The sequence below is a fragment of the Balearica regulorum genome, chromosome 5 (assembly GCF_011004875.1).
Source record: "Balearica regulorum gibbericeps isolate bBalReg1 chromosome 5, bBalReg1.pri, whole genome shotgun sequence".
Classification (NCBI taxonomy): Eukaryota; Metazoa; Chordata; class Aves; order Gruiformes; family Gruidae; genus Balearica; species Balearica regulorum.
In genome coordinates, this window is record NC_046188.1 from 61,453,850 (window position 1) to 61,472,637 (window position 18,788).

An 18,788-nucleotide genomic window follows, 5' to 3' on the forward strand; every position below is an offset into this window, starting at 1 on the left:
TTTACGGTGCAAGATCCTGACCTTTTTGAGGGGCTTTTACCCTTCAGCTGAATCCAGTTCGACACAGAAACCATGAGAATTGAAAAGGACGGCTGATACAATAATGTAGAAAAGGGTCAAAGGCAAGGAGAGGTTAAATGTAAGGGCAGCAGAAGAGGAGATTCAGCAAGGAGCTGGGCAGAGGGATGCAGGCAGGCAAACAGGCTGGTGCAGAAGAGCATCTCTGGTGGCTCTCTCACCTTTGGCAGATCACTGCTCTTTCCCTGGCAGCTTCAGCTACAGCTGGGCATTTCAGAACAGGAATTAACTGGTGTGCTGCAGGTCTGTTTTTCTCCTGTTACCTCAAGACTGAGGCCTGGATTTATCCCAGATAACTTTACATACTCAATTGAGAAAAGCTAACTTAGGCACCTTTTGCAGAGCCCTCTGCAATGAATAGGAAGATCTGAAAGACAGCCTGGAGGGCCCCGTCTTTCCTGGTTGACTGTTCATACAGCCAGTGACTTCTAAGGTAGGTAACTTTTGGTGCCTGGGGTTAGGTGGGATGAAAGCTTTGTACTTTCAGCAACAAGAGAGAAAATACTGGTGAGTGGAAGAGCTTTGTGTGGCCCTTATTCCCTAGCGTAGAGCCAGGAACACCTACATTGGGCTTGACATACCGCGTGTATTGTGCGTTCATCTTGTGTCAAAGGTGTGCGTTTACAGTGTAGTACTTCTGATACAGGTTCACTTCACAGAATAGGGGATCCGAGGGCAACAAATGTCCTGTTCGCATTTGTCAGGATATCAGCAGGTGAAGAGCATCTGAAAAATAAAAGTGCTTTTATTTTTCTGATTGAAAGGCATGGATTCAAAAGATCTTGTACAACTACTGTATTAGCTACCCTTTTTATTCTCAAACAATGCCTCTGTTCTACTCGGAGTAATAATATACCTATATTGAGGTCAGAATTTGATTCTTAAACTCATTATGCAAGATGATGTGTATGAGGAAAGAGAGAGTGATCCTAGACAGATAATAAATACATGAGAATTATGTCAAATAATATTTCAGAAATGTTTCAGATAGAAAATTATATGATGATATATTACACCTGTTGCATAAAGAGAATAACTTTGATTTCTCCAAGTTGTAGTGGGAATGTCTTTTAGCTGGAGCTGTGGGTGCTGGGGTGCTCTGCATACTGCTGACCTCCAGCCAGCATCTTAAAATCAGCCCAGGAGCCATGGTGAACACTATTTTTCAAGAGTAGTTTTTTTCTCTCCAGGTTAAGGGTTTCAAAAAAACAAGTGTGTGTGCAAATGAATAGTGCTTTTCTTGCTGTTCTCATTTCCTTGAACTCAGTTATTATAAATATTTTTCAGTCTTTGTAGCTTCAGCTAACTAGCTTTTCTAAAGCCTTCCTTGCTCTATTGTTTCAGGGAAAAAAAATCCTACATTTTGTCAGCTCTACTCAACTACTCAAGAAAAGTACAGAATCTTCCATTGCTGCTTTCTGTTTAACATTGTTTATTTGTAGCCCCTTCAAAAGCTTTCCAGTGGTCATTAATGCTTGGTTGGGTAGCCACACTGCATTTCAAATCAATGAGCTTTTTGTCTATGGGTGGATGGGAAAGGGTTGCTTCAGTCGGTGTGCTGCTGAGGATGTGGATGCTTTCCTTGCTGACTGATAGAGAAGTTGGTTAAATCCTACTGCTAAAAGCACTCGTTAGAATAAAACCACAACTTGCTCTGAGGGTGCTATTTACTTTCTTTATATAACTTCACTTGACTGAAACTTTGTTTGCTAGATCCTAAAAAGTGTTGTGAATCCTCATGAGTGCAAGATTTGCTGTAATAACTGGTGCAAGTACTGTCACTGCATTTAAATATTCAGTATGAAAACACTTGTGTGAGCATCATGAAAACTTTCTGCGTACATCAGACTGGTAGCAGAAATAAAATCATGTGTTTGATTTACAGAAAGAAAGAAAAAAAAAACCCCAAAAGTAAAAAAAACCCAAACCCAAAACCCTATTCCAGGCCCTGAGGCAGTGATATGAGAATACTATAACAGCCCTAGACCCTGCAGGAGATTATAACTAGGAGTCATAGTCCTTTTTTCCCTCCTCTGATCAATAGCCGCTCTGCGTGCATGAGGTCTCCTTGAGAGATAACCTCCTTTGCGGGAAGCCGGAGCTCGGTCTTCAGCCCCAGTCTGCCTCCCAAGGTCGTGCACGCAAAGCACCACGAGAATAAGCTGGATAAAAGGGCTGCATGAATGATTGTGTTCTACAAGGGGCCACGGAGTGTGAACTGTCTTTCTTGATTCTAAAAATACCTCTGTTATATGTAATCTTGCCTGTGGTACTCATAAGGCCAATATGTATGTGTGCTGAACCCATTTTATGAAAAACGGATGGTTGGATTTTCAACAAATTTTTTTTCCAGAACAGATTATTTTTCACTAGTTTATGAGTTGAAGGATGCAGTATCTTCACGGTCAAGTAAAATTTTACTTCTGATGAATGCACAGCTTATGATTTTAAAATGTTGGAGAGCAGGTAGAATTATTTCTGCCTCCCATGTTTTCTCTACAAGGCATAATATTTAACACTGTCTGTCTTCAAAACCATCAGCTAGTACCTTCTGAACGTTCCTTACACAACATTATAGCACATGTTTTCAAAGCCAATCAACTTCTGAGAATTTAGGTGATGCCAGAATTATGGATGTTCATACCACAGCAGAGAGAGATTTCCACCTCCGCTTTTTCAGTTTGGCAGGAGAAGTGTTCCCTAATTTGCTCGGTGCCATGAAAGCTGCTTCATCTCTTTTTCAGTCTTCTGAAACCAACGTCTGTTAAAGACTGCAAAGCATGTTCTGGGGCTTCAGATTTGGTGATGATATGGGCCTGTTGTTTTGAAATTATTTTCCATTTGTGCAACTGTAATTATTGTTATATTGGTCAGTATTTCTCTGGTACCCAGTGTTTCACAAATGCTGTGACACATTTCAGTGGTGAGAGAAGGCCATTTTGTTCTTCACGAGTTGAACCTCATGTGCGGCTAGTCACGTCCCGGGAGGTCTTCTAACATAGAGATCATCTGATTTATGTTAGACTGAATAAATATGGATTCACTGCATCTCAGTAGTGATAAAGGCAGCTAAAATCCCTGGCTGTTTCAAATTGCACCTTTTTTCTACTAGAGATGGAGAATTTAATGAAATTGTTTAGCAGATGAAGCATTAGAGAGATCCTTTTAGATAAAATGAATGGCTGTAGCTAATACTGTTCTTCTGAGATGGAAGGGAACAAGTGTATCGAAAGGCATCATGTTTAATCTCATCATTTTCATGTACTAAAGGCTTTCACGAGTCATTAGGTGAAGCTATTTGAGTGGAAAATATGTACACATCAGATGAATATTTCAGTCAAGTATGTCATTTAGTTTTTGAGAGGGCACCGTTACTTATGGTCCTGACCAGAATGATGGATGCACTCAAAAGGGTTAAGCTGAAGGCACTGTTATATGAATCACCTACCAAAATCAAATTGCACTGGAAACAGGGGAAATGTGTAGAATGTGAGAATTACTGTGCACTTGAAAATATGAAAATAATCTTATGAGCATGCTTTTCTGTAGCACTGTAAGAACTGTTTCAGTGTTAGAAAACGTAACTTCTTTTGAACAGTTGGAAAAACATGACAGAGTACTTGGGCTTTTTTTGAAAGCTGCAAAATTCCCTTTTTGGACTTAGCAAATGTGAAATTTCTGCCATTATTTTTGCACCGCATCTGGCAAGTCAGTCCGTCAGTCTAGCACTGCCTGCATCTGCATGTCCCGTTGGTGATAAATAGGAGATGTTGACTTGTGGCAGCAGAGAATAAATACGAGCTGTATAGCAGGGCAGTATGAACATGCCCACAGCTGACCTCAGCGTATGTAACCGTGGCAGCGTACGCAAACCCTGTCTGCGTGGTGATGGATGCAGATTAGTAAAGCAAGCCATTAGTAGAAGCTGCCATGTTTGGTTAGTTTAATAACAGACTGAACAAAACATATGGGAGTATATGTGAAGATACATACTTTGGCAGAGGCTTTATATAGATATTATGGCTTTGACGGTCTATAATCTATTAATGCATTGATAGATTAATATTATCTGTGGAACAGGAGGAGGGATACATCAGGACCACTCTTACAGGAGAAACAGCACCAGAATGTATATAAAGAAGCTGTAGTTCAGTTTCTGTTATTTTCCAATGTTTTTGATATGGTTTTATATTGATATGAAAATAAAATCTTTCTAGGTTCGTGTATGCCCTTTAACATAATCCTTCCCTTCTTTTCCCCTGCCTTTGCAGCATCTGACTTCTTTGCAATAGTAGACAATTTTGCTGTGGGCAATGGAAAGCAAAGTACATGGACCCACTTCTGCCTGAATGTGCCAGGAGTCATACGTATAGAACCAGATTTTATCTGAGATTTAAGACATCAGAATAATCTCTAACCTGTCACACCTGATCATGTCCTCTTATGGGAGAGAGCTACGAGTTTTTTCTTCAGTGCTTCCCGGTATCTTTTTTAGGATTATGCTGTCCTCATACTGATACTGTTCTGTGAAAATGATTCTCCCTTCTGCTGGCTCTTTTTCTAGAGAAGTGTAAGTTGTGGTTCTGTTTTTAAGGCACTTAAACCTGTGTTGCATTTGAAGAGTACAAGATTATTCTCTCCTCGTTTAAAGTCCTTTCCCCTCTGAGCGCATCACTAGGTGGGATAAAAGCTCTTGTCTTTATAAAAACTAATTTTGTGTCATCGATGACGACAAGCATCATATTCACAGTGGTTTGATTATGGAATGACATCACTTTAGGACAGCTTAAAAATTGATCCTAATGTAGATGTAGGTTGATGTTAGGTGTGGCAGGTCAGTCGCCAGGAGCAGGCAGCACGCCTGAAGCACTGCCTTTTGTTGTGGTTCTGTCGTCTAACAGCAGGACACCTCCACCCCCTCCTTCCACAGCCTCTTGCCTCTCCAGTGCTTCCTATGATGGATGAGTTCCTTCCGCCTCGCCTTTGCTCTGGAATGATTGATTTGGTAGTATTCTACCATTAAGTTATTCATGTTTTCTCATGGTTTAACATGATTGTAATATATGCAGGGCCAAAATATAGACTGAACAGAGCTGGCAAAAGCCAGAAATGGACAGGGTGCATCAGTTATAAAATTCTTAGTATCAGCTAACATGAAGGAGCAACCCTTTTCTGGTCGTCTTGTGTGAGAAAAGCAGAATATTGTTGTAGAGACTTCCTGTTTATTTTTAATGAAGAAGTTCAGGTTTTGCCATGTACTTTATGGCTCTGGGAAGTGAGCTTTAACCAGAGAAGAAGAAAAAATTATATCTGTTGCCTTGGAGTGATCCAAATGAAAATAGGATTTCTGAAATTGCAGGCAAAAAACCTGTACTTGATCCACCTAGGAATTAGAGCCTTTATTAGGATTCATAAGGTTTGACATGATTCCTCCTTTTATATTTTGGTTACATGTTTTTTTTTTTTTGTGAGCAATAGTTTGGATTTAAATGTCCTGAAAAAGTTCTGTGATATTTTAATAACTTTTTTCTTAAAGAATGCTGTAGAACAGGTTGATCCTTGCTGTCTTTCCTCTGGAGTCAGTGGAGTTATGCCAGGAATAAACTGAGGCCAAAACTTTCTTTTAACTCATTGAGATGTTAAAGGTAAGAAGCCTTTAAACAATCAAACAAAAAACAATCGAGCGTGTAAAAAAGCAGAAGGCCTGATTCACAAATACTTATTAATAAGTATAATGCTTATTGATCTGAAGGTTTTCCTGTGAACCTGCCTACTGTAGAAACACAGAGCTAGTGCTAAGCATCATAAGGCTGTTAGTTTTTCAGCTGTTCCATAAAATAATGAGCCTAGGAAAGACAAGTAGCATTAATAATACGTACAAAACCAATAATGGCGCCTGGGGATAGAAGGTGGAATAGACCAACCCCTCTCGTATTTGCATGGAATATTACTGGCTTTCATGTCCTCTAGCCGTCTGTTGAAAGGGTTTCCAAATCCCTGTTAACATAGGTCATTTGAATGGGACCTAATTCCACACCCCTCCCTTCCCTTTTTTTTCCCTTCCCATATCTTTTTTGTAGCCACTAAAACTATTCCTGGTAGAGAAGCAGTTTATAGGAAATCATATTGTCGCCTTTAAAACTGTTAGGTCTCTGAGAGATCAGCAAGACTTGGGACTTTTGTTTTTCTGTTTGTGTGTTAACCCCCCCCCCCCCCCCCCAAACCGTCACTGTATAAAGTGTGTACCCAACAGAACAAAACAAAGGATCTCTAGAAACATAAAATCAAGTCAGATTTGTGAGTAACAGCTCGGGTTTTAAAAACTTTTGAAAATATCTGAGTCATCCTTGGTATTTACTGTCAAATTACTGGCATGTGGAGGATATTAATGATTATATTTATTATGCATTTGCTCTATTTTCTCCAGCCGTTTAATTTGTTTTGTCACTTCTTTGGGTTTTGTAACATTTTATCTCTTTTATTGTTTCTTTCCAACTGTATGGCCAACAAAAACATTAGATTATTACTGTGGAGATCTAGCACAGATGGTTCAAAACCTGGGCTCAGCACATGGCTGGAAGGCATGCAGAGAGGGCTGAGACGAGGAAGTCTCGCTCCCAGGCGACGGAGCATTTGCTAAGCTGCTCTGTGGAAGCTTCTTCTTCCATCTGGCCGTATGTAGTCCCAGCCCTTTTCCTCCGTGCTGGGGAGAGCAGGATGGGAAGCCGAGCCTCCTCGGCTGTGTTTTTCCCTTCTCGGGTATGCTGCCTTTTTGCTTATGCCAGTACGATGTGCAACATCTTTCCCACCATTCTGCAAGGGAACGTCGTCGGTTCTGATCAGAAGAACCTCTTAGTGTCAGGGGAAGGGATGGGGACTGCATTTCCGTAGGTTTTACTACCAAATGCTTGTGAATAATGTTTGCAGGTGCAGCCTTCTGGCAGAGGAAGTACCTGTGCATTTAGATACCACCTTTTCTAGCACATACAAGGCAAGGTCCGTTCAAGGCTGCAAGGAGGACTTTTTACATGGGGCACTTGTGTTTCATAAAAATTGTGGTTTATGATGTGAATTTTAAAAACACACCAAAACCCCCTCACATACCTTAGCAGGAATCCTGTGATTTTAAATTGCTTTTTGTACTAGGAAGGCTGTTTATTTTGTGAATCAAGCCACAGTAATAGAGTCCTGTTGAGCAGGGGAGGAAAGATTTTTGCTTTTTTTGCTGCAATTTTGCCTGCTGTTCTCAGTTATTATCTGCAAAGTTGTGAAATTCTGTTAAATCATTTTAGTCATCTCTTGGCTGCAGGAAATGTGTAACTTGCAGATATAAAGAGTTATGAATTTGTTGAAGAGATAAGTATCAGCCATGTGAATGTTATGTTATTATACAATTTCTGCTGACTTTATTGCAGCCAGAGATGCACTCAGTTTTATAGGGCTCCCAAAGAGATCGATTAATATTTCTTTAAATATTAAAAAACAAAGAATGCAAGAGGGTACTGAGGAGTTTCTAAAAGAGCAAAGAAGCTCCAAGAAATGCTCTTCAAATTTATTTCCTCTTTGGCACACTGAAATCTTGTTGAAGTCACCGAGTGGTTTGACTTTCCTTAGACTCATTCAGGAAACGTACTAAACTAGGTTATGAGCATATTCCCAAATTTTGCCTGAGAAAACATCGAAATTACCTTGAAAGCACCCACCCATTATTTTTCTTGGTAAGATTTTGGAGGAACTGTTTTTCCAGTTCTGAACAGTTGAGTTCTTTATTTTAACAGGGTTTTTTGAAGGGTGGGGTAGGTGTAGGCTCTTCTGCTCACTGCGTGGCTGAGCTACTCAGTCACAGCCGTTACAAAACGCCAATACGTGGCACCACCTCTTGCCAGTAAAGCCGTTTGGAAAAAATTGACAGAAATACTCTCTGTCAGGAAAAAACAAATGAAGCAAAATGCAGCTGCACACAACATCGTAATGCCTCAGAATTTAAATGTGAGATCAAAATGGGCCCTGTTCCTGTCCTTGCATTGTTCAAATGCTGTTGTTATTACAGATGCTGGGGTAGATGAAGCAGACAGCTAGGGGTGTTTGTCAATATGTAAGTTATATTTGGCATTTATATAACACTTCTTCTGCATGTTGCCTGCTCTCTACCATGTGTCTGTTGAAGCCCTAACAGTGTCCCACGACAATCTCAGCTTAAGGCTGTTTGTAATGCCCGCGGTTTGTCTCTGTCCCAGTGCCACAGCATGCAGCCCCTCAGTTTTTGCTTTTGTTTTAAGCCAGAGTGGTACCCTGAGCACAGTTCGATCTCATGAGTAGTTACACCAATACAACTCGTGGTGTGGACTGGTAGTTAATGAAAAACAAGCAGGATTTTTAGGCCATTAAGCCTTTTTAGCTCCCCAACATTTCGTGGTATGAAACAACAACCTGAGGGAACTCTCTCATAATTCTGTCAATCATTAATGATATTCACAGTTGCATTTAATCCAGAATGAAGTCCACGCCATGTATAAATCCTACTTGAAGGACAGACACAGATCTTGAGCAGCTCAAAGGCTTCTGCTGGCCCCCTACGTCCAGAGGAACTGCAGTGCTGGCAGCAGCCAAAAGAGGTGGTTCACATACGGCAGTAAATCAACAACGGCGCAGTCAATAACCTTTTGAGAAAATACTGTGGGACAAAAATATATAGTTTCAGTAAATGGCATCACACAGATATCCACTATCCATACATTACACAGGTTTACCAGCTGGTACTTGGAGGACTGCAGCCTAATTTAGTCTGACCTGTAGACAATAGATTCTGTTCTTTTGATGGGTTGGATAATAATATAATGGGAAGAACCTCCTTTAATGGAAAGCATGTATTCAGAGTTGTACATGTAAAAAGCATTGTATATATCTGGAAAACATTAAATCAGAAGTACTCTGAAAGTATCTGATTGTCAAAGAGTGAGTCAAATGTGAACTTCCAGCAACTTTTCCATTAAATACTGAGAGCATTTCTCTTCTTTTGTTCTTCTTTCCTTTTGGTGATTTTTAATCCTTCCATGAATTTCAGATGAAGTCTGCTTAAGTGGTGGACAGGTGTAACTTATCAGGGGACAAATGGGGAGTGGCACAACCATTAATCACAAAGCAGAAGCCCTGGGCATGGAGTCAAAGTGCACTGTCTGCCAAACAGTTTTCTACAGATTACTTGATAACAATATTAAGATTGATCACACGGTACTGATCTTTTAGGTGATGTGAACTGACCTACTTTTAAAGGGGGTTAATTTGCAATTTCACTGTAGCAAATAGAGATGTTGCCTTGTGTAATGCAATTTACTAATAGAATTCAAAACATGCACAACCTTAACCCTATTTTGGAAAGAAAGTATGATCATTTCACTTTGTCAGTCCTGTTTTCTACAGGGAAGAATCGTTTTTGCGGAGATCAGGTTTTCAGACATTATTATTATTACTACACTGAAGAAATACACAGTGAATGAGAAAGGTGTAAAGACCCACGACACCAAATAACAGACTGTGGAACTATGCCTGATCCACCCCACTGCCCAATCTGAATAGGCAAAAAAGTGAAAGGAGAATGTTTTTATTAATCCTTCTTTACAAACGAAGCATGGAGGCATAGACCTGGTACCACAAAGCAATCTTGGCTCTGCAGCCCAACTTTTGTCTGTTGTGTGTCCTCCCAGGAGAAAGGTGGGCATCAAAGCAGTGTAGTTTGAAGTGAGGGACTCTCCGGGACATGCCATGCCGTGCGGTGGCATTGCGTTTCTCTGCTGACCTGCCTGCTGTGTGTCACACCCGCCAGCCCACGGGCAGCTGCGCACCTCTTCACAGCCGTGCTGCTTCGCGGGCGTTGCGTGCTCAGGGCATAGCGTTTTCGCAGTTACCACAGAGCTGCCCGAACAAGAGGGGGCAGAGCGGGTCTGGTGACAGCAGCAAGGGTGAGCCACCACTACAGATGACCTCACGAGCCTGTCACCAAGGCCAGCATGGCGCAAGGGCAGCCACAGCAAAGCTCAGGCCTGGACCCAGGGCAAGGGCTGGGCTTGCTTGCAGCTCCCTGGCCAGCGAACCCTCGGGTGCTTGCGAGGGTGGGAACACCTCCCCAGGGGACGTTCATCAGGGCAACTAGAACCTGTTGGTGTACACCGAGGTTCGTTAATAAGCTGTCTAGTTTATCCACGGTTCTTTGTGAAGACGGAAAGATGAGGGTCTACCTCTCACTAACTATAAGAGGACATCCTCCTTGTCAAATTGTAAGTCCCTGCTGCAATGCATGGTGGGTTGTAAAAATTAACTGTGGGCAAAGCAGTGCGTGTTCTCTTAAATGAATTATTGAAATATCTGAACAACTTTAGCATATGTTAAATAAGAAACATGAAATGGAAAATTTTAGGTTGAGATTAAAAATATTTCATATGATTAAAACCTAGATTTTTAAGAAGGAAAGTGTTAAGGAGAAGATGTTGGTTTGTAGTAGTCATAGCAACGTAGCTCTTGGTTTTGTAACATTCTGGTCTTTTGGGACTTGAAGGGAGGGAAGAGAGGAGAGGTTTTATTGTTTCATGAGCAAAGTTTGCTCAGCTAAGATTGTGCTTTGTCCTAGCTTTTCTGTAGTCATGTCAGCCAGCATCCAGTTACCTTAACATAATCACTTCATGCCAGCAGGCATAGCTCAGGGAAGACAATAGACCTAAAGGCACAGTTTAAAAATTTGGGGTCGAAAAATTAGTTCCCTGCTGTTATTTATGGGATCAATTCTGAGGGGTCTGACTCTTCAAAACATTCAGTAGGAGTTTTCAGATGTCTAAATTGTGGTTGTAGGTGTGTTCCGTGGGCCACGTACTTAAAGCTTAAGCACAACAATGCTGATGATTTTTACAATTAAAAGTTCTTTTTCAGGTCTACACCAAAGGGATTTTGTTCCAAAGTACTGTCTTAATTAAAAGAGAAATCTTGCTCTCGAGAGACAGTGTTATATTTTTTTTAGGGAGCACACAAAGTCTGTTTGGAGTTGGATCCGTGTTCAGTCGGTGCCTGAAGAACTGACCTGACGTCCCAGAGCCCCGTCGGGTTGCAGCACCCCGCTGTCTCTGACAGGCACCGACCGACCCGTTCGCTCTTCTCAGTTGGTGCTTGGCGGGTCTGGTTTTGTGCTGCTGACCCTGATAGCATTTCGCAGCAGGTCTGGCTTCGTACCTCTCTTCAAGTCAGAAGCGCTCTGGTTTACGGGACTTATCTGATTTATGGGACGCTCTGCTTGCTGCTGTTCATCGCCCTGCTCCCTGGCCCAGCTCTGTGCCTGAGCTTGCGGTGGAGCTTGGGTGGCTCGGGAAGAGCAAAGCCACCGTGTCTGAAACCTGCTCCCATGCTGCCGCCTGCAGACGCGGCGGAGGAGCCTCGGATGGGGACTCCAGCCTGGTCTGGATGCAGAGGGGGGTTTCTTTCTGCGTGTTTCTTTCTTTTGGAAATAGCTTCAAGGAATTAATTGAAGGAACTCAAGGAATTAATTGAAATGAATTTTTCTGGAATTAATGAAAACCAAAATTAAACACCCTTTATTTCAGTTAGGGGTGTGGTCTGTCCAATCAGCTCTGTTTTCTTTTTTCTGTAAGTTTTCTTTTTAATTATAAATAGAAAACAAAAAGATCACTGCACCAGGACAGAAATAACCTAGTTGTCCCCAGTAAGAGAAGCTAGTCCAGTTTTGGTCACCATAGAAATTAAAAGCTCTAAAAAACGCATCTGGGAGCAAAGTATTTCAGGAAGTCAAACTATTGATTGTGAATGTATTTAGAGCATTTTAAACGGACACAGAGAAGCTCCAGACATGGCTTTTTATACTACTTTAGAATAAAATGCTACACTTCAGCTTCTAGCAATACAAAAAAGGGTAAACCCATGTGTCCTGTTAGCCCTCTGGTCGAAGAGTGTGTGAAAGTACGGCTCTGCTCACGAATTACTCCTTCAACAACTTTTCCCTTCTTGCAACGTTGCAGGCTGGATGCTCTGTAAGCCAGTGCACGCCTTACGCTTTCACCTCATGGTCCAAGTATAGAGTGAAAAGAGAAACCTCAGTGAGAAATCTAACATTTTAAAGGAATATTAAGTTGTCTGGCAGTTAGATTTTACATTTTAAATTCTAAAATGAGTAAATAAGCTTTTTTTGTAGTTCAGAAAGTAAAAATGTTAGGAGTATTCTTTGTGTGCTGTCTATTCCAATCGCCAATGTAAAATTCATGCCTTAATTAGTAGAGCTGTGTCTACTGTAAATGAGAATTAATTTGGTAACTGTTACTTGCATTACTCTTGTTTTTATAACTGAAATTTTGAATTTTTTTTCTAATTGGCAAAAATAGAAAAAATAATATTACATAACTTATCTTTTTTTATAAAGAGTTTGAAATGTTCTGATTTGTTAGATGACTCGCACTAAACCACTTTTTTCCCCCAAAATACGTACAAAATAGACAAGGCCACTGTTTTCTTCACTTGTCAGACTGTTTTAATTTGAGAATGTACTTTAATGTGAAAAAGGAGAAAAAGCTGTTTTAAAATAGCTAGTTGATGAAATTGAACAATACATTGAAAATGTTTAATTTCAACTGAAGTAAAAATGTTCCTAAATTGGTACTTGGGTATGAAGCTTTTAAAGTTCTGTTTAACCCCCAAAAGATTAATTTTTCAGATTTGTTTTCCCTTTTCTGATTCTGAGCCAGAAACCCTTTATGCATTATACCCAGCTGGTGGCATAAGCTAATGTTTTTATTTGTTTTTCCAAGATAGACATAAAGGATTTTGAACCTAGGCTTCCTTGTTCCTGAAACCCATCAAACCCAAAACCTTAAAGGTGTTCTTCTGTCATCAGTCTCTCTTAGGTGATGCAGCATAAAGCTTTGCTGCTGCAGGTCGTGCTTAGAGGAGGACAGCAAGGGATCCTGCCTGGCAGCATGAAGCTGGACATGGCTTTGGACATGACTCAAAACTTGTACGAAATAGGTATTACTGATTTTTTTTTTTTCATTATTTATGTTAAATGGTAAAGAATACTTTGCCATTGGTTAATGGTGCGTGGACTTACACCCAACTTACACCCTCTGCAGATCCTTGCAATCAGTGATGCTCTGCGTACAGACTCCTGCTTAGTGGGGATTTTATTATTTTTTGTAAACACGGAGCGGTCTGTGTTGGCTTCCAGTGCCATCTAGTGGGTTGGGATTTTATTTCTCCAGTAGGTAGGGTTCCAGTAAAGACATTTCAAGCCTGTATATGTGCATAGGTCAATATCAATATTCCTTTCTGTACACCGCTGTGTCCTTCCGGAGTGATCCATTTCCAGATATTTATGCTCATTCCTGATATTTAAGGTAGATATAAACTACAAGTTGAAACATGTCATAGAAAAGTAAACAGAACTGTATGTTTGCAAGTAGATGGTATGACAAATACCTGTGTTTTCCTTTAATGGAGACTTCTTAGATAGAATGTAAATGTATTAATCTTTCTAAATAGTGTAGCTGCTTGGTTGCACTTGGAAGTACTGTTCCTGTATTGCAAATCTTGTTCTCCATGTCTTTTTTATTCAAGTGGTATAAAAATTGTATTTTCCCATTAATAACATTTTATGCATTTTGATCTCATGATGTAGACCACTTTCAGAACACTTTTTAAAATTACAATCTAGGGCCCTTCTTTTATTTTCTAGACACTGGTGTGGTTCCCTCACTGCTCAAGTGGGCTTAAGGCTTCTGTAAGTAAAAGCCTTCTTTTTTGTTGTTTTAAAACTTCTGACTTGTGTTGATAAAGTATCGTGAGCAAATAATATGTAATAGCTCAAGGTTTATGGGTGAAGTGCGGGATCTATTCTCTGTGTTGTTTTCAACTGTTGGCCCAAATCCTTTGGCTTGGTGCTTATATCGATACAACAAAAGCATAAATCCTACCCCTGGCCTCATTAGCCCTGTCTGGGGGGTTACTGAAGGAGGCTCTGTGGATGTGCCCCTGGTTACTCTTATACATTGTCCTCACTCTAGCTCCTCAGGAGCTGGGTGATGCTTTTGGGACCCCTCATTCTGCTGGCGTGAGCCCTAATCTGTTCAGATGCAGGGATGAGTCCCTGGCTCTCCCCAGGTGATGCTCACCACCTTCCCAAAGCTGGATGGTCCTGCAAGAAAGTCAGCTTTGGGACTTTTTTTATTCTACTAACCCTGGTGCTAGTCCTGTCCAGTCTAGGTTTACGGGCAATATTGGCCAAGGAACTGTGGTTGAGGCAGTGGTGCTTTCTGTATAGACTCAGTCGTACGACCTTCTCTGTGCTGTCCCCAGCCACTATGGGCACAGGCAGGGGACGATTTTTTTGCAGCATCATCCAGGTCTTTCGGTGTAAGAGAGCATTGCTTGGAAAGATTCTGTGATTCACTTACACGTCCCGTTTGCTGTCATTTTCTTTATATGCATGTGCACTCACTCTCTTTTTTCAGGTAAAAGGCAGTTTAGGTAAAGTTGGTTTGGTGTGCACCGTGCTGCTTCAGAGTCCTTTTAGCATTTGGGCCTTGAGTGGGTGAGTGTTTCAGGCCCTTGGTTACTTCCAGTGTGAATGGGTGAGCACCAAGAGTATGATTGTCCACCGTGTCTGGGGCTTCACAGTCCAGCCTGTTGTGCCTAAAACCCAAGAACTTCTGATATGCCCTAAAAAGCAGGTGGTGTACCATGCCCGTGGCCTTTCCCTGCAGAGCATCGTCTCGTGGCATGTCCAAGCTCCACAGAAAAGCTGTTGAGTTGGCGCTGTCATGACTGTCCTGATTGGGGCAGCCTTGAGGCTGAGCCCACGGAGTGTGCTAAGGTGGTAGTTGCCAGAACGGAGGGGACACACAGGCTGTTTTGGCCTTTCAACGGCAACGGGCACTTTTCCAAATGCTCCTGATTGAGTCCCTAAGAGACGTCTGCCTGAGCTGGGCTTAGGACTGTGCCTGCAGTGCCACCGGTTCAAATGGAGCGGTGAGAGGGGTGGTGAGAAATGCTTACTCTGCTCAGAAACAAGCTTTGATCTTTCTTTGAAAATTGTATCAAATGTATATTTTAATATTAAGACCTATTTCAAAATACCCTGCTGTTTGCTAATGAAAAGGAAGCAAATTGGAAGTCATGAGAGGCTGCGTTTTCTCCACTTGTGCAAATGTGACAAGTAAGCAGAACGGGAGGACTTTCCTGTCTCAGTGTTTGCAAGGTTATTACTGATGGCGGAGTAAATGATGTTCCCTACGACTTTTATGAAGAAGATGAGAAGAATGCAGAGCTCCAAGCGTTAGCATTTTAGATGCATTACACCATCTAGACCACATGTGAAAAATGTCATTGCCTACTGAGCAGTTAATGTGCCCATCAGTTATGGCACAAACTGCTCTGTCTTTAGGAAACCAGAGGAGACAGAAGTCAGTATCATTCAGGTGGCCTGTAATTGCTTTGTTTTGCACAACACTGTGTGAAGTGACTGAGTCCCAAATTTGAAAGCTTTACAATAAAGATCTTAAATGGGTTTGCATGTGGAGCAAAGGACACTAAGTGCCCGAAGCTTGGTAGCAAGAGATTTTTAAGCACGTTTCAATTTACTGGTAAAGGTTTTTTCCTGCTAGTAGTTAGTATGCTGCTTCCTAAGTGGAAAAAAGCATGGAAAAAATTGTATGAGTATATATGCACTGTATACCATATGTATATATATACACACACACTAGGTTGATTTGCAGTTTAGACTATAGCCACGTGACTATATGTTGCGGCATTAGTAACTATATAAGAAATGGAAATGGTAGTTGTCAAATAGTCTGCAATGATAGGGTTCAGATTTTAGCTAAGAACCGTGCATAATTTCAGGGTTTTGCTAGTTTTTTCCCACCCCAGAAACTCAGTATCTGTGGCCCTGAGGATGGCAGATACCTCTAGAAGGAGAGTTAATTGATTTACTCATATTACAAATCATGGTTGAGGACCTGCTCTACCCATCATCTTTCTGCCGTGCTGGTTATGGTTTAGGTGTGCTGGCCATGCAAAGAAGAGCATCCAAAGCTGGGGCAGGCATACTGACACGCAGGTCCCAAGCAGTCACTCGGAGAGCCAGGATTTAAAGAGGCCATATGTTCACTGTGCTGACTTACGTGCTCTGTGACCCCTTCTGAGGAAAAGCTGTTCTGATACAGCTTTATGGGCCAAACAATCGTGATTGCTGTTCCAGATGTCTCGCCATTTGGTACGCCAGAACATTAAATTGCTCCATAAATTCACTTAGCTTCACATTGCCAGTGGAGAAAGAGTTAGTGTTTCACTTGGATCAGTAAATTGTCCTTTGGAAAAGTTTGTCTCTGTCCATTGGTTATACATGACGTCAAGGCGCCCAGCTGACTTGTCCCGCTAAGCCAGACTGCTGTTACTGGCATCGCAGTGACTGCTCAAGCTAGGCAGGCTCAGTGCTGTTGGTCTTACTTGAAGACAAAAGGATTAGCAATTTTTGTGGAAACCCCACCATTCACCAACAACTTAAAGCAGGGCTCACAAGAAGTTGAGTTAATCTGTCTTTGTGCTTCTAGAAGTGGCTACAAAGATTGCGTGATGCTACAGCAGAGCATCTGCAGGAGCGGCTTGGCAGTAGGCATGTCCTTTTCCCAGCGTCGCTGGAACAGAGGTACTCAGTCGGTAGGCAGCCCTTTGCAGGAGAGCAGCACGCATGGGGTGCCTCATGCTGCTGCCGTACACGCTGACAAACCTCCCGCGAAACAGCTGCTTGGAAACGCTGAGCATTTTTCTAGTAAGAGCAAACAGCTAAATGCCAATGGAGTTTTATTGGACCAGACTCTGCCTTCAATTATCGGTAAGCAACTCCTAGCTTATCATCTCCAGGCAACTACCTGGAGGTCCACCTCAGCTTTGTTATGGTGTAGTTTTAGAATGGAGCTTTTTCATGAACACACTGGTTGCTTCTAGCTGGCTGCAAGATGGTACTTGAAGTCTTATTTCTACAGCAGCAGCAGCTTTGCTGTAGGGCTCCCCCTAACTGCTCCACTTTTCTGTGTAATTATCAGTGAGGTACTCTCACTACCTACCTTAACAGTCTTCCAGTTGCACAAAATATCAGTTGAAAGTTTCACAAAATCTCAGACTTTTTTGAAAGCTCATTTTAAACATTTTTATTTTTCCATTTATATATCACCAGGCTTTAAAAATGTGTTGTTTTAAATAGTCTCTTTTATTAAAAACCAACAAAACCTGCATGAGCGTAAGACAGGGTAATCTGAGTAACAATCCCAAGTTACCCTGTGATTTCCAAAGAACAACAAACTATTTGAGGAAAACCTTGATGCAAATAACTTATAAGTGGAAAGAATGACTGGCTTTGGTAAAATTCAGCTCACTCCAGATATCCCATTAGCTGGAACAGGAGTAAAATGTAAATGACAGTGTGACTTGCCTCCTTATATTGATAAGTGTGGGGGGGGTTTTGGTGTACATAATCATATTAGTTGAACAGAATCTCAAACAAGTGTAAAATTCATAGTAAAGATGTCTTTATTCCAAAATAATAATAATGTGTTAGCCAGACAGCTACAAAACATCTACACAAGACTTTGGTAAGAAATATTCATGGTAGCTTTTTCATAATTCCACAGCAAACAAAAACAACAAAGGAAATCTAAAAATGCAATCAGACAAAATTTTGTTTAAATTGTATGCTGCACACACAGAGTCCTACTGTACATTTGTTAAGCCCCTAACTTTTCTTTTTTATTATGTGTAAAGCTTCTACAGTTTGTATGTTAGGAAAAAAAACCCCCATACACACAATGCTAAAATCTGATAGTTGAGGTCTACAAAACTGGAGTGATATCTGTGCTTTCAGTTCAGCAGTATTCTTCAGGAGATGAGAGAGAGAACAGTTCTCATTTTTATTGACTGATAATCAGTGGCTATCACACTACTAGAAAGTTTACAGTAACAATGCAATACTTGTACATATTGTATATCAGAGCTTTATTTTTTTTCTGAATAGAAAATCAACCTCTTTTTTCTTCATTTGTTTTTGTTTGTGGTTTTTTTTTTTTACAAAATGTAACAAGCTTAAATATTTCTCTTGTATCAAGTTAGAACAAAGACAAGCGACTTTTAAAATGTTTCAACAGAAAAACAGTGTGAAAAGCTGAACCTAAGCAGGAATGATCACGTATTTCTGACCCAGTGCAATCTACATTGTCATTGCATGTGTTAACACGGTGGGGAAAAATTTTTTTCCAACATTCATAACTTTAATAAGCCTAAGAGAAATGACTGGAAATCACACTGAACAGCCTCCTAAGAGAAAAAAAAAAAGTATATGGAGAATCAAATTAGTAAGGGCCACAGTGAAAGGAATGCCAGATTGTTTTAATGGACAATTTTGTGGGCACGGTCAGAAAGATGGTGTGTATTTCCTACACACCTGAAGGTGTATTTGGACTATGTAGCCTTTGGCAAAGGGAGTAATTAAAAGACAAAACAGCTTGATGAACTGGAACAAACATGAAAATGAAAATAACTTAACATTGGTTTTAATTTATTATTTGCAGAAATGGGCATGGATTTGCAAGATTAGCTTGAAGGAAGTGGGAAGGGTTGATGAGATAAAATATAGTTCATAAACTCATAGCATTATTTTTTTTTTTTTCCAT